The 13,956-nt window shown below is 51.0% G+C and overlaps 1 protein-coding gene across 2 annotated transcripts in view; it reads right to left on the reverse strand.

Annotated features, from left to right (window-relative positions):
• The window catches only part of St7l (suppression of tumorigenicity 7 like), a 131,741-nt gene that overhangs the window by 34,571 nt on the left and 83,214 nt on the right, over window positions 1–13,956 (reverse strand). The gene's annotated exons all lie outside the window — the stretch shown is intronic.

Below are 13,956 nucleotides of genomic sequence, written 5' to 3' on the forward strand. Positions count from 1 at the left end.
AAGTGGTGTTATGGCTCAAAGTGGTAGAGCTGCTGTTCTTGTGCAAAAAAAGCCTAGACACAGAGCCCAGGCCTTGAGTTCAAACCCCACAGCTGACTATGAAAAGGCTTCCCTCCTACATGCCCTTGGCAGAGCTGTACTCTTTGTAGTCCACTTCTTAGCACAGTGGCAGGCAAATTATTGGAAAGTCTTCTGATATCTATCTCTTCCATTTATTCATTCATTCTATCAATTTATATTATGTGGACTAATGAGTATGTATTTTATTTCTTGTGCCCATACTAGGTCTTGAACTGCTCACGTATGGTGATCTACCAGTTGAGCCATGCCTTCCCTCCCCAGCTTTTTGGTGGTTAACTGGAGATGAGATTCTCATGGAGGTTTCTGCCTGAGCTGGCTTCCAAGGAGTAGTCAGGATTACAAGTATGAGCCCCCAGCGCCCAGCTTTAGTTATTTATGTTATACTTTGGATTACAATCTAATGCAATTTTTTATGATTGCTCTCATAGCTTAGCGTTGGCCCTCGGGAAGTTTTTCAGTTGATTCTCATGTTCCTGTCCATTTTTAATATGAACGCATATAATCTGTGTAATCATGATGAGGACATGGAAGAGTGTGAAGGGCTTCTGAGACAAAAAAGGTTCGAGAACTGCCGAGCCAGGGCACCCCTCACCGGACCTGAACCCCAACTCTCCAAGCGTCTGAGGTTCTTCTGCGGTCTGAGCAGAACAGCGGTAATACCCCCTTTGGGGGCTGACCCTTCGAAACCACGGCCTTGTCTTTCCTTCAAGCGCCACGCCGGGGCGCCAAGTCGACAAGTCACCCGGCAGAGCTTGGGGAAGGGTCCGCCGCGTCCCGCCTGGCTCAGCGCTGGGCCCGCGGAGTCGCCCCCCCCCCCACCGCCCGGGCCGGGCCGCAGCGGCCCCGTCTTCACCCCGCGGCATTCCGGAGCCACGTACACGGGTGACGACCCAGGGATGGGAGGTCCTGGTGAACTTCGGGGGCTCTCCGTCCTGTCGGAAGCGCCCTGGAGACCCTCCAGGGACGCATCCCAGCTGAAGGCAGCCGGACAGCTCCCCGGGCCCGGCCTGGGGAACCAGGCCCTGCACTCCACCCTTCCTTCTCCGTCCGGGCTCTCTCCCTGGCACCCTCACGCAAGACAGCCAGCGATAAACGCCTGCAGCTGGAGACCTGGCTAATTGATACAATAAGTTCTGTAATTGCCTCAAAAATAAGGTAATGATTTGGCAGAGGGAATGCTTTGATCTTATCAGCCAAGCGAAATCTCTCCAGATGAAACTTCAGAGAAGGGCGGGAGGCCTCCAATTTGGAGTGTGAAGCCGGAGAACAGCCTGCTCCCCGCGCCCCCCCCCCCCCCCGCCCGTCCTTCCCGATGCTGCTCTGGAAGGCCCGGACACGCTGTCCCGTGAAGACAGAAGAATGCAGGCCAGAGGACGGGGTGGGGGAGAGGGTCTGCGAGGTTCACACCAGGCTGGAATGACAATTGAGGCCTACAGAGGCTATGGGGGGAAGACCGGGAGGGCAGGTGAGGAACTGACAGATGACTGAAATACCCACTTTGGCTCCAGAGCAGAGGACGTTTCTCTTAAACAGTGAGGGCAGGGTAACAGAGGGAGAAGAACCTTGGATGTTCTGTTTTCTCTAAGAATTTGCACACACACACACAACCTCTTGCTCTGCGCTGTGGGTGTCCCTGCCTGGCAGAGGCCCCAGCACAAAGAGGATTAGAGAGATGAGCTAATCTGGTTTGTATCCCAGACGTGGCCTCAAGAAAGGGACCGTGTCTACCCTGGTGTTTAACCGTAGAGAAATGAGTCCTTTTTTTTGGGGGGGGGGCTCCTAGCTGACAATATCGGGCACCCTCCCCACTGAAATCCCTAGGGTTCCACAGTTGTGATTTCAGGGGCGAATTCAGGAAGGAAAAAAGCAGAGACCTTGGGGAACAGGCTCAGGGCACTTCACGCACTACAGTTGCTGGAGCTGCAAAGGGAGAAGTGTGAGACACAGGGAAAAAGAAGGAGAAACAAAGCCACACACCAAAAATGCAGGGGTGAACAGGCAGTTACACACAGATTTGGAAGAGGGAAGAGAAGGATGGGAAGGGGGAAAGGAGGAAGAAGGACTAGGCACCAGTGGCTCAACCCCACAGTCCTCACCAGTCCAGAGGCTGAGATTTTAGGCCTGAGATCGGAAGTCAGCTCACAGAAAGTCCAGTAAGACTCCAATGAAATGGGGAAAAAAGGCAGAAATTGGATCTGTGGCTCAACTGGTAGAACACCATCCTTGAAATGAAAAAGCTAAAGGAGAATGTCCAGTCCCTGAGTTCAAGTCCTAGTACCAGAGCAAGACCAACAATGTGCAGACTCACACAGAGAGAAGGATGGAGGGAGACCCAGATGCATGCTTGCTGAAAGAAATATACACTGCAGAGACAGACTTTAGAAAGAGAAAGACAGATAGAAATCCAAATGGGAGAGGGAGCAGGCTGGCAGAGATATAGACAGAGACACAAATGAAGGCTGAGAAACCCAGAGAGACAGACAGGAATAGACACAGAACACAAGAAACACAGTCAGGGCTCAGGGAAGACATTAGGGAGAGGACAGGCAGAAGAGGTAGATCCAGCAGAGAAAACCTGAGTGGAAGGATGGCACTTCCATTAGAAGAAAATCATACTTCCAAATCAGGTGGAAGAAAGAGGGGGGGGAGAATACTTAATCTATCTGATACAGGCATATTGGGGGGAAAAGGAAACCTGGGGGCAAAATAGGAACCCTCCTTTGGGAAATGGCTGGTCAGTGACCACCCAGGATCCTGCAGCACACCCACTGGCCTCACACAGAACCTGGGCCACCCGCCCAGGATGGCCTTCAGCCCGCCCACTGCCTGGCTCCAGTCTGATGAGATCCAAAGTGCTAGAAAACTTCAGATTCATCCCCCGCTGCCCCCTCCCTCCTCCCAAAGCCTCCTTTTCTTCCTCTTCTCCATTAAATCTCTCCAGGATCCCAGAGAATCCTTTGCCCCTTGTTTATCTGCTAGCTCAGAGGAAAGGGACACTATGCCACCAAAGGTCCCTTTCTTGAGTCTTGACATCCCCTCCAATCAAAAAACATAAAACACGCCTTTTTGGCCTGGCCTCTGAGACACACGCCTGGGAGCTCATAAATACCAAGAAAGGCCAGCCAAGCTGTGTACAAAGCATGGGTCCCCATACCACTCCCTTAAATACCCCTGTGTTCTTCCCAAGCTCCTTTCTCCCCAGACACCTGTGTGGTACAGCAGGGCAGGAAAAGGGAGACGAGAGGCCTGTGTGAAACTGGCCCCAATTCAAATGAGACCTGCTTCAATTTGCAAAGAAATCTCAAGAAAGGCGTTTCAGGGCCCCTTGTGCAAGTAGCAGGCTCAGGAATTCCTTGACTCCCATCCAAACCTCCCCCCACCCAGCCCCTTCTTGGCCTTTCTCTGCTCATTACCATCCACACCACCTCCCACCCACCAGGAAAGAGAAGGTCATCACTAAAGGGGCCCAAGAAGGGGGGACCTTCCAGAGCATAGAGCAGGGCAGAGTAAGAGATATTTACCCAAACCCCAGTTCCCTTTAGCTCATCTCCACTCCATTTAGGGGCCAGTGCAAATTTATTCAATTCAGCCACACATAGCCAAGAATAGAATGAAAGATGAGTTGCAACTCTTAAGTAGCCTCACTGGGGAGGGAGTCAGCATGGGGTGGGCTATCCAGCATGAGAGTGGGCTCCTCTCCCATGGGAATGGCTTTTGCAAGGGCAGGGTGTTATACTGACTTCAGGAGGAAGATGGAAGATTCAGTTCAGCTGGATGGAGTGGAATCTGCTTGTGGCCCCAGGGAATCTGGCTGCCTTGAAAACTGGGAGAGTCTCGAGTTCTTCCAAATTCTGTTCAGTATATCTGTGGCATGCCTCCTTCAACCCTTGCATACTGTCCTGAAACAGCTTTCTTTCGCTGTTTCTGTGTCATTTAGGATTTCCTGACCCGTGGGCACACAGAAGGTGCTTAATAAATGCATAAATGCGGACTCGATTCCATGCAGGACCTTCCAAATCAGTATTTGACTCTCCAGTCAGAGGCTCCTCCTCCTAGGTGCCATAATTTAAGAGAAGAGTCAAGGTGCTAGCCGGAGATGCTGGCCTTGACATTGGCCTGGAAGCCACACAACAGACCCTTGCGTGAGGAGCTGAGTTCTCCAATTGTGTCTAGGACCTTGGGATTGGAAGTTTATTTTGACATTTGAAGCTCCAAAGTGGCAGATCCCAGAAAACCTCTTCTCTGGCTCCGTATTTGTTCTCCAGTTAAGTGGTTGAGTGCAGCTCTTGCAGTCAGCTGGCTCCAGCAGCCTGGGCTCCTCTTGGGGAACTGGGGCCTGGTGGAGGGGGCCAAGGGTGGAAGGAGTGAAGGCCCATTCTGTGCTGCTACTTGTGGGCAGTGGTGGCCTATTAGCCTTGGGGGGAAATCTCATCTCCTGAGCCACCCATTCTGAGTTGCTGGTATTTTTTTTTAACACCCTCCTCCCCGCGGCTTTAGCTTCTTCAGAAAAATACTTTTATAGCTGAGCATCATGTTGTGCCAAGACACAGTCCCACTCAACTACGAAGACAACTGAAGCCAGAGCAGGGGCCTCAGAAGTGAGTCTGGAGCCCGTGTGCGTGAGTCCACACAAGGGCAGATGTGTTCTCATCTCCAGCTCCTATCTCACAACCCCAGGCCCATATGTAGAAGCAAGCTCAGGGCCAGAGTCACACCCAGGTCTAAACGCACAGGGGAATCTGGGAGAGGCTGCTGGAGCTGGAAGACTGCTGTCCTGGAAAGGAGGGGGAGAGGGGGAGGAGGTGAGAGAGTGGTCCAAGAAAAGGGGCCCAGCCAAGAAAGGGTCTAGGCTTTTTTGGCTTCCACCTGCCTCTCTCAAGGACAGAATAGGCCCACCAGAGCCTAGCAGAATGGAGGAAAGGGGAAAAGGGAAGGAAGGGACACTGTTCTAGTTCCTGTGGCCAGATGCTGGTTCTAAATGGTCCCTAAAGTCCATCCACTCCCACTCCTGTCCAGTGTCATACCACTTAATGGTAATGGACACCTCCTTTCCTGGCTTGGGACCACACTTGATTTTGTGAATTCCTCTTCTCCATCCTAGTTTACTGGCTCCAGCTGTTTGGTCCTGATATTGGACTTTGCACACCAACCCTCTCCAGCCCTAAGGTGATTATTGATTCTTTGGATCCCCCCAGCTTTTTACCTCCTCTCCCCAAGTCTTTGCTTGAATGTCACTGTGATGAAGAGCCCTTGACCATCTTGGTTCTAACTGTGCCCCAGCCTTTACCATTCTCTATTTCCCCTATGTCCATACTACTTTCTAAGGTCTTCTTATGCTTCACTTCTGACATGATTTAAAGATCCCCCAATTTTAATTGCATAGAGAAATACCCTCTAATGACCATATATCAAAATAGTTGCAAAACAATCTACCTGCTAATTGTCTGTTTTCCACCCCAATAGAATGTAAACTCCATGAAGGCAGAAGTTATTTCATTTTGCTTTGTTCCCTCATATGCCTAGCACAGACCTAGCACACGGTAAATCATGAATAGTTGTTGGCTTGAGGAGGGTGTGTGGCCTCTTACCTCAATAGGCTGAGGTGGACTGAGAAGTGGGGAGAGGGACTAGAAGACCCTCTGAACTCTCCTCTCCCGCCTCAGCCTGTGGAGCCGTCTCCAGACAGCTGGGCCCTGTCCTTCACACCCCACCACCCAAACAAGGACTGACAGTGAGACTGGGGTTAAGGAGGTGGGCACTGGCTAGCAAGCTGTTTACACTCATACGTTATACTTTAGATAAGTCACAAGGAGAGGCATACAGAACAGCTCGCAATGAGGGGCTAGGCTGGAGAAACTGAGGCTGAAGGCCAGACCCCAGAGGTTTCTCAGCAAGAACCACCCAGTCTGCAGAGGCTCTCCCCGCCAGCCTAGGAATGGGGAGTAGAGTGGAGGGGTTATGGGGAAGACACTTCTGCTTTCCCCAGTTTACCAGGCCCGCCCTCCGCTGAGGTGTGCAGGACTGGGCGAGGATGCAGGATCAGGAGAGAAGGGGAAGGTGGGAAAGGCGGAGTAGCGGAGAAGCAAATGGCTCCAGGGCTTCTCTTTTCTTACCAGGACCCCCACCCTGGCCTCTGGTGCGGGAAAACCGCCCAGATGTTTCTGATTCTTTCTTGCTTGCAGCTCCGCCCGAGGGGGTGGGGGACCGAAATACTGGGGGTGGGGGGAGCAGCCGGGCTCTGTGGAGCCGTGGTCATAAGGCATCAAGCATCACCCTGGCCCGCGGATATGTCTCCTCCACGCCGCAGGGCCCCGGTGGCCTAGACCGAACGTCGTGAGAGCGAGGAGGGGGGCGTCTCAGAGGGGGCGGAGGCGAGGAGCGCCACATGAACGCTACCCTGCCTGGAGCAGTGTGGGAAAAGCGGGTTGAGAGACTCAATTCTCGACGGCTTTGTTTCTACCCATTTCACAGAAGCCTAGGAATGGGAAGGACCCGAGTAAAACGCGTGCACCTTCTGTCCTCAACTTCCCTGCCATCGTCGCTGTAGGTTAGGTGACCCGTGGACGTGCCTGTAGCCCCCTCCCTCGGTGATCATTGCCATCTACGCCGCGGTGGGAGTTGCTGAATGAAGGGCGCTAGGACCCGGTGACGCGGCGCCGGTGGGGACCCCGTCGCGTCGCTCCGGAGCAGGTGGGGGGGCGCGGCGCGGAAGCGCGCGGGAGAGCCGAGGGGGAGCCAACGCGAGGCGGCCGCCACACCTAGGGCGCTGCGGAGCACCCGGGGCTGGCGCAGGCGGAGCCGCCCCGAAGGCTGCGCGTGTTCCCGGCTTCAGCCCCGCCCCGCGCCGTCCAATGAGAGCCTGTGGCTGCAGGGGCTGTCGGCGTGCTCGCCCCGCAGCTCCCCTCCGCGTCTCGGAACCTCGGACACCGCCCCCGGTGCTCCAGCGGCGCACCCTGCGACCCCGGCTAGCTAGCTAGCTAGCGTGGTCGGTTTCTGAACACCGCCTTTCGCGCCCTCCCCGGGACCCCCGCACGGTGCTCCGGCACTCCACGTGACCTTAGATCGCAGCCGCTCGAGAACCCCATGGCCACCCAGAAGGGTGAGGCAGGAGCAGCCTGAGTAACCCCAGACGGTGCCCCGTCCACGCCCCTGCGGGCTGCGCGGCCGGGAGTCTTCGGGGAGCTATGCTGAGGTCCGGTGGTGCGCAGAAAGCCGCGCAGCACGCCCCTCGGCGCGCCCGCGCCCCGATCCCCGCACCCGCGCCCCGGTCTGCGGCCCCTGACGTCTCCCCGGCTCCGGCCCGCCCGGGTCTTGCCTGCTTTTTGCTGCTGCTGTTGCTGACGCTGCCAGCCCGCGTAGACTCGTCCTGGTGGTGAGTGTCGCTCTCGGGGTTGGGCGGCATAGACAGCTCCCGGGACGGGCCACTCTGAGCACCGCGCTGTTGCCCGGAGGCAGAGGTGATTCCTGCCTCCAAGGTGAAGAGATCGGGAGTAGGAGCACCGTGTCTTACCTGCTTGGTGAGGGCACGGAGGCCCCGTAGTAGAGGATACCTGAGCCTCATAGGCTATGTCTTCTGGGCGTATGGGGAACAATACAAGCCCCTCAGGACAGAAGCTACCTTCTGATTATCCCTCTCAGTGGGCTCCAGGAACCAGCCGTCCCTCTGAAGCTTGTGGCAGGCCCCGACCCCCAGAGGCCCCCCCACCCCATGCAGCGAGGGAAAGCTGGACCCGGTCGACAAGCTTGGGCGAGCCTAGCCCACCCCACAGGTATCGCAGATGGCGTTGGTGAGCACCTAGGCTTAATCACCACCCCACCAAAAGGAAGACAAATTCAGCACAGGAGTTTGCTTCATCTGGACATTGTCTTCAGTCATGGTTTTGAGGGACTCACTGGTTTCTCCCTCCCTTCTTGCTTTCCATTCCCGAATGACCCCCACGTCCCACTTCTCCTCTCCAAGAGCCTCTGCCTCTCGAAAGTAGTGAGAGACCTCTCCTCAGGTTTCTCACTGGCCTCAGGCTTCCCATGAAGACGGAGGAGGCAAAAGACATTACAAATCTACTGCGTATCTGTTGTCTGTCTTTTTCAGACTCCCCATCCCTACCCCCAAGGGCTTCCCAGTCCAGAATGGCACTCATCCTCTTCTCTTAGGAAAAAGTGCAGCTCTCCTTCTCCTCCATCATGGGGCGGGGGCGGGGGGGGGGAGGCAAGTGGGGAGACATGGATTGAGAGAAGATTTCAATGCTCTCATCTTTCCTCTTTATCCCTCCAATCAAACTGGCCTCTTGGACTGGGCTAGTGCCCCTCTTTACTTTTCCTCACTGTGCTCCTCCTCCCTTTCAACCCCCACAAAGTGTGGTCTCTTCTCCTCTTGCACCCTGTGGCTTTTCTTCTCTTCACTTGGAATCTTGGCTGGAAGGGCGAGGGGTGGCTGGCTGAGGGGCCAGCCGGCTTGAGCTGCAGATTCCTATCATTTCAAGATGCGTCTCTCTTTAGCCCCACCCCCAACCCCCACCCCCGTTTTCCTGTTGAAGAAAAATCTCTCTTTTGGATCTTTTTTATCTCTGTAGTGTTGGAAGGCAAAGAGGGGGGTTCTGGATGGGGGAGCAGAGAGGCTTGAAACATTCCTTTAGAAAGGAAAAAGGAAGAAATGAGACAGGATAAAAGCCTTTCAATGTTCAGAGTGAGATCAAAGCCATCCTTTACCTTTACAGCTTAGTTTAACTTGAATCTCTTAGTGTCCCTGTTAAAAAAGGATAAAATGACAGCTTCCCATCTTTATTCGGTCTAAATGGCAGTTTGCCTTTAGGAACTCTTGATTGCTTTTTGTCAGCCTGGGAGGCAATCTTGGGAATCAAGCGGTGTTCAGAGAAGGAAGCATCACTGTAATTTCAACATGCTAGTAGTGGTTCCCAAAGACCTAAGTAAGGTTCTTTCTAGTTCCCATTTCTTACCCTCCTCTCCTCCTTTTTAAATTTCATTTCTTTTTTCCCTCTCCTACTCTCCGCCCACATGGTTCATATTAATGATGGTGGAAAAACTGCTAAACGGAAGAGCTGGGAAGGGAGCAGGCTGACATGCAGGGGGACTTAGCAGTGCCTGTGAAATGGAAGAAGGCATAGGATGGACAGTGGGTGGAGAGGTCGCTCCCATCTCCTTGCCTCCACCTGTCATAGCTGCAGTTCCCGAGGCCTGCCTCATTGGTAACCACTTCTAGGATGAGATGAAAAGCCAGACTCTGAAGGCAGGTCAAGCCCCCAAGGTAACTACCTGTTCCCCTCACAAAAACCCTCGTGTGACTGATACAACCCCTGGGAGAGACGATGCCTCGTGAGCTGGCGTGCCAAGCTCTCCTGTGGAGTCAAGAGCATCGCCGTCATCAGCTATGACCTTCCTCATAGCTAGAGATTCTTCCCTTCCATCTCCAATCACTGTCTTCCTCCTCATATCTTGAGAGGAAATGGTTTCTAGTTTTTGATAAACAGTAAGAAATAAGGGGCTCCCTGCTTCATCTTGCAGGAGATTAGCAGTAGAGAATCGAGAGAGTAGGACTGTACTCATGGCTTCTAAAGAGAGGATCACAGTGTTACAAACACTTGTCAAAATCCCGGCATGATGGCCGAGCTACTTCATAAGCATTATCTTCACTAATCCCCAGAAGACTCCAGTGAGGCAGGTATTACTATTCCTTGTTCATAAATGAAGAAGAGAGGGATAATAAGAAACTTCAAGTTCACACCAATTTTGGAACAATATGTATAATAAAAAAAATCTCCGCATGTCTCTCTTGCCTCCAATAAAAATAAACTTGGGTCAAGCATGGTGATATGCACCTATAATCCTGCACTGAAGAGCGGGGGCAGGTGGATCATAAGTTTGAGGCCAGCTCATGCTATGGTATATGACCATCCTAACAACAAAAACAGAAAACTGAACTTGGACCTTGGAGCCTGATGGGCTTCCAACATGCAAGTTCTCCTCCAATACTCTCGGTATCCCTGAAACTGAAGGGAACTGAAGGCTCAGCTTCTTCACTTAAATTTTTTCTCTCTGTTCCCACCCACCCAACTCCCTCTTTTCCTCCTTCCCTTCTTTCCTCTCGCCTTCCCTCTCACTTCCCGTCCTTCCCCCCCCCCTCGATCCCTGTGTTGGGATTTTTGTATAGAAAAATACTTTGTGAACTGTAAAGTACTATACTAATGCTGTGGTTTAAAAGCAGATTTAGAAAAGCTAATAGCTTTATCCCTACACACAAAGTCCTATAAATACCAAGTAGGGGATTTTTTTTTAAAGGAGGATTCCTGGACTCATGAAAAGGACACAAATAAAAAATCTGCAAATAGATAGAGTTGACAAGAAGTAAAACCATAACAAGCCCATGGCTGGTGAGGAGACAGGGAAGATGCAGATAAATCAAAGCAGTTCAATAAATACTGAGCACCTACTATGTATTCGCCACTTAAAAAAATAGATGTTTAATTTACAAATGGAAAGGTTTTTACTACTTGTTTTTAAGTGTTAGAGGTTTTATTGTTTTTGTACCACTACCAGGACTTGAACACAGAGCCTCTTGCTCTCAATCAGAAGATGGCAGTGTGCCACTTAGCCAAATCTCTAATATGGAATTTTGTTGGTTAATTTGAGACTATTCCATGGATTCTTATGACTGGACTGGCTTCAAACCAGTAGCTAAGATTCCAGACATGAACCACCACAGTGGGCTCAGAGTAGTCTTCTCTTTAGTCTGATTTTTGCTCTTCTGTGTAGCTAGCCTCTCCCCCAGTGATGTGATAAGTGCTCATTTGTCTTTAGTGTTTTTAAAATTATCACATGTCAGTGCTATGTCTTGGACATATTTTCAGTGTGTCCCCCAAAGGTTCATGTGCTGGAAAGTAGGTCTTTAATGTTGGTGGAACCTTTGAGTGGGGCCTTGTGACAGGGGATTGGTCCACAGAGGCACTGCCTTTGACATAAATATATGCTGGCCTAAGGGGTGACCTGGGTTCTCCATAGAGAATGGGTGGTTAGAGAGCAAGGTCTTGGTTTCAGATCTCCCTCTTATTTCCTGCCTCACCCTGTGAACTCTCTCACCTTATGTGCTAGAAACTTTTGTCAATACTGGGTAATACTGAAGTTAGTGGAAGCTCAGAAATCTCTACCTTCAAAAGAGCAATGCATTCACATCAGGTTGGGATCTTCATGAAATTCAGACTCGAATTCAGTAGGCCTAAGGGGAGGTGTTGAGGTTCTGCATTTCCAACACCTCTCTGGGTGATATGCATTCTCCTGGGGACCAGGCTTTGAGATGCAAGGGGCAAAAGTAGGGTAGGAGCCACTTTGTCAAAGGAAAGAATGTGAACTGGCTTAAAAGCAGGCGAGAAGTCATGTGGTGTAGGAGGTGGGGAAGGAAGGAAAGTACTCACTTCTGGAAGGGAACAAAAAGGCCAAAAGTCAAGGCCTCTGGTATACTCTCCTACACCAAGAGCTGGAGGTACCTTACACATTTTTGTGTCTCTAACAATTGACCTCTGTGCGTGGCACATGGTAGGCATTTAGCAAGCATTAAATGAACTGAAAGGAGATGAGTTCAACCTCAGGCTTAGCATTGTCGACCGATGCCTGTTACTCCAAGTGACAACAAAGGACCAACTATTGGGCAGCAGGCAAACTCCATGCACTGCAGGGTCTTGAAGCAGTTACTGAGAGGTATAGGCATGGTAATAGAAAAACTTAATTATCTTCCCATCTTAGTTACTGAACACACATGTTCCCACACTCATTGAAGATGTAATAAGAAAGACTAATGTGGGCTGTAGCAGAATGGATTTAAGTCAGACCACAGAAAGGCCTTTTAGCCAGAGTTTGGCCTGTCTTACTCCAGACTGTCTCACGAGGGCTGCATCATTGTTCTCCCATTCCCATTTAACCCCCCTCCTCCCAAGCCTTAGTACAAAACAAAAACAAATACCCACTGCCCAGAATACTACTACTCCAGGGCTGAACTAGGGAGGAAGAATGGTGGTGAGACAGGGACCAGCTCCAATTCCAATGGTCTTGATTCTCCAAACAAAGCACCAGGGCAGTGGGTGTAACTCCAGGCTGTGCGTCAGGCAGCCCTTTCCGGCATGGCCAGCCTTGGGGTGTTTATGTTGTTTGTTCCTGGAAGCTGTTGCCTTGATGGACAGTGCTGGGGACGCTGATTCCATGGGATTTGTTAGTATGGGGCCAACCCTCCCATCCCTCCCTCAGCACAGATGGGGCCCATCAGCCCTGCCGAGTTCCCAAAGAGGCAAGCATCAGCCCTCCTTGTGTTTGTTTGAGTTGGTGTCACCAGTGGTGATCCAGCCTGTGGGTGAGAACTGGCTATGGGAATGCATGTGGGGGGAGTGGGGGAGAACAGGACCCAGAGATACGTTTCCCTTCCACACCAGCTGCCATTCCTTTTCTTCACACACTTCTAGGCACTTTTTAGGACTATGCCCAAATGACTGGCATAATCATTTCCTGTCTGAAGGAGAAACTGCTTTCCACAGCTCCTCTAGCAAAGGACTTCTTTTAATGTATCTTAGACAGAATAGAGAATGTCCGGCAAGTGATGGACGGTGTTGTGGGGTTAAGGAGCCAGAAAAGGAGAAGGCAGCTCTAATAGTGTCTAAAAGAAGAGAAAATATTGTTTTAAGAAATCCGAAGTGGGTGCCAGTGGCTCATGCCTGTAATCCTAGCTACTTAGGAGGCTGAGATATGAGAATCATGGTTCAAAGCTAGCTCAGGCAGTAAAGTCCAGGAGACTTACCTCCAATTAGCTATGAAGCTGTGGCTCCAAGTGATAGCCTTGAGCAAAAGAGCTCAGAGACAGTGCCCAGGCCCTGAATTCAAACCCCATGACCACCACCAACACCAACAATAAGATATCTGAGCTGGGTGTGGGTGGCTCACACCTGTAATCCTAGCTACTCAGAAAGCTGAGATCTGAGGGGCTCAGTTCAAAGTCAGCCCTGGCAGAAAAGTCCATGAGACCCCTTATCTTCAATTAATCACCAGATAACCAGAAGTGGAGCTGTGGCTCAAAGTGATAGTGAGCAAAAGAGTTCCGGGATAGCACCCGGGATGCCCCACAACAGATGAAAGAAAGAAAGAAAGAAAGAAAGGAAGAAAGAAAGAAAGAAAGAAAGAAAGAAAGAAAGAAGGAAGGAAGGAAGGAAGGAAAGAAATCTGAGAATGATTGATTCTAGTAACCTATCCTTTAGTAATTCATACTGATTCATCTTCATATAATGATTCTTATTGGACAGACAGGGACTGGACTACTTGCTACTGAACACATTGTTCACACATTTCCATTGAGAAGATTGTGTATAACAGGTTGGAGAAAGTGATTTTAAAAGTTTCATTACTTAAGAAAAGCCCTGGGAACTGCAAATAGAGGAAATGAAATGGAGGGCTGAGGTGAAGTCCTTTGGATTTGAGTTGAACTAGAGCTATAAACATTACTCAGAACTGCCCACTATGTCTCTTCCTGCCAGTCCTTCCCTGCCCCCCACTCCCATAGCCAAATTTCGTGTCTTCATGGACCAGCCACTCAGGATGTGCCTCTTACATGTGGGTTTCAAAGTGTTGTTTCAGACCTTCATTTGTTAGTTTATTTTTCTCTGAGCATTGTAATGTTTATTAAATAAACAGGCAATGGGTTTGTGTGACATGCCCACAGCTTCTGTGTATATGACACATGCTTGGCTTGTGTTCTGGGAGTGTGTGTCACTACTGGCCTTTGGCTGGGGAACTGGTAATGGTGGGAGACCACTCAATTACGCTTTCTGCAAATGAGTAACTATTTCTCCAGAGCCTGTGGGGAATGGCTGTACTCATCACCCTCAG

The sequence above is a fragment of the Megascapheus bottae genome, chromosome 6 (assembly GCF_031878675.1).
Source record: "Megascapheus bottae isolate mThoBot1 chromosome 6, mThoBot2.hap1, whole genome shotgun sequence".
In the NCBI taxonomy this organism is placed as follows: domain Eukaryota; kingdom Metazoa; phylum Chordata; class Mammalia; order Rodentia; family Geomyidae; genus Megascapheus; species Megascapheus bottae.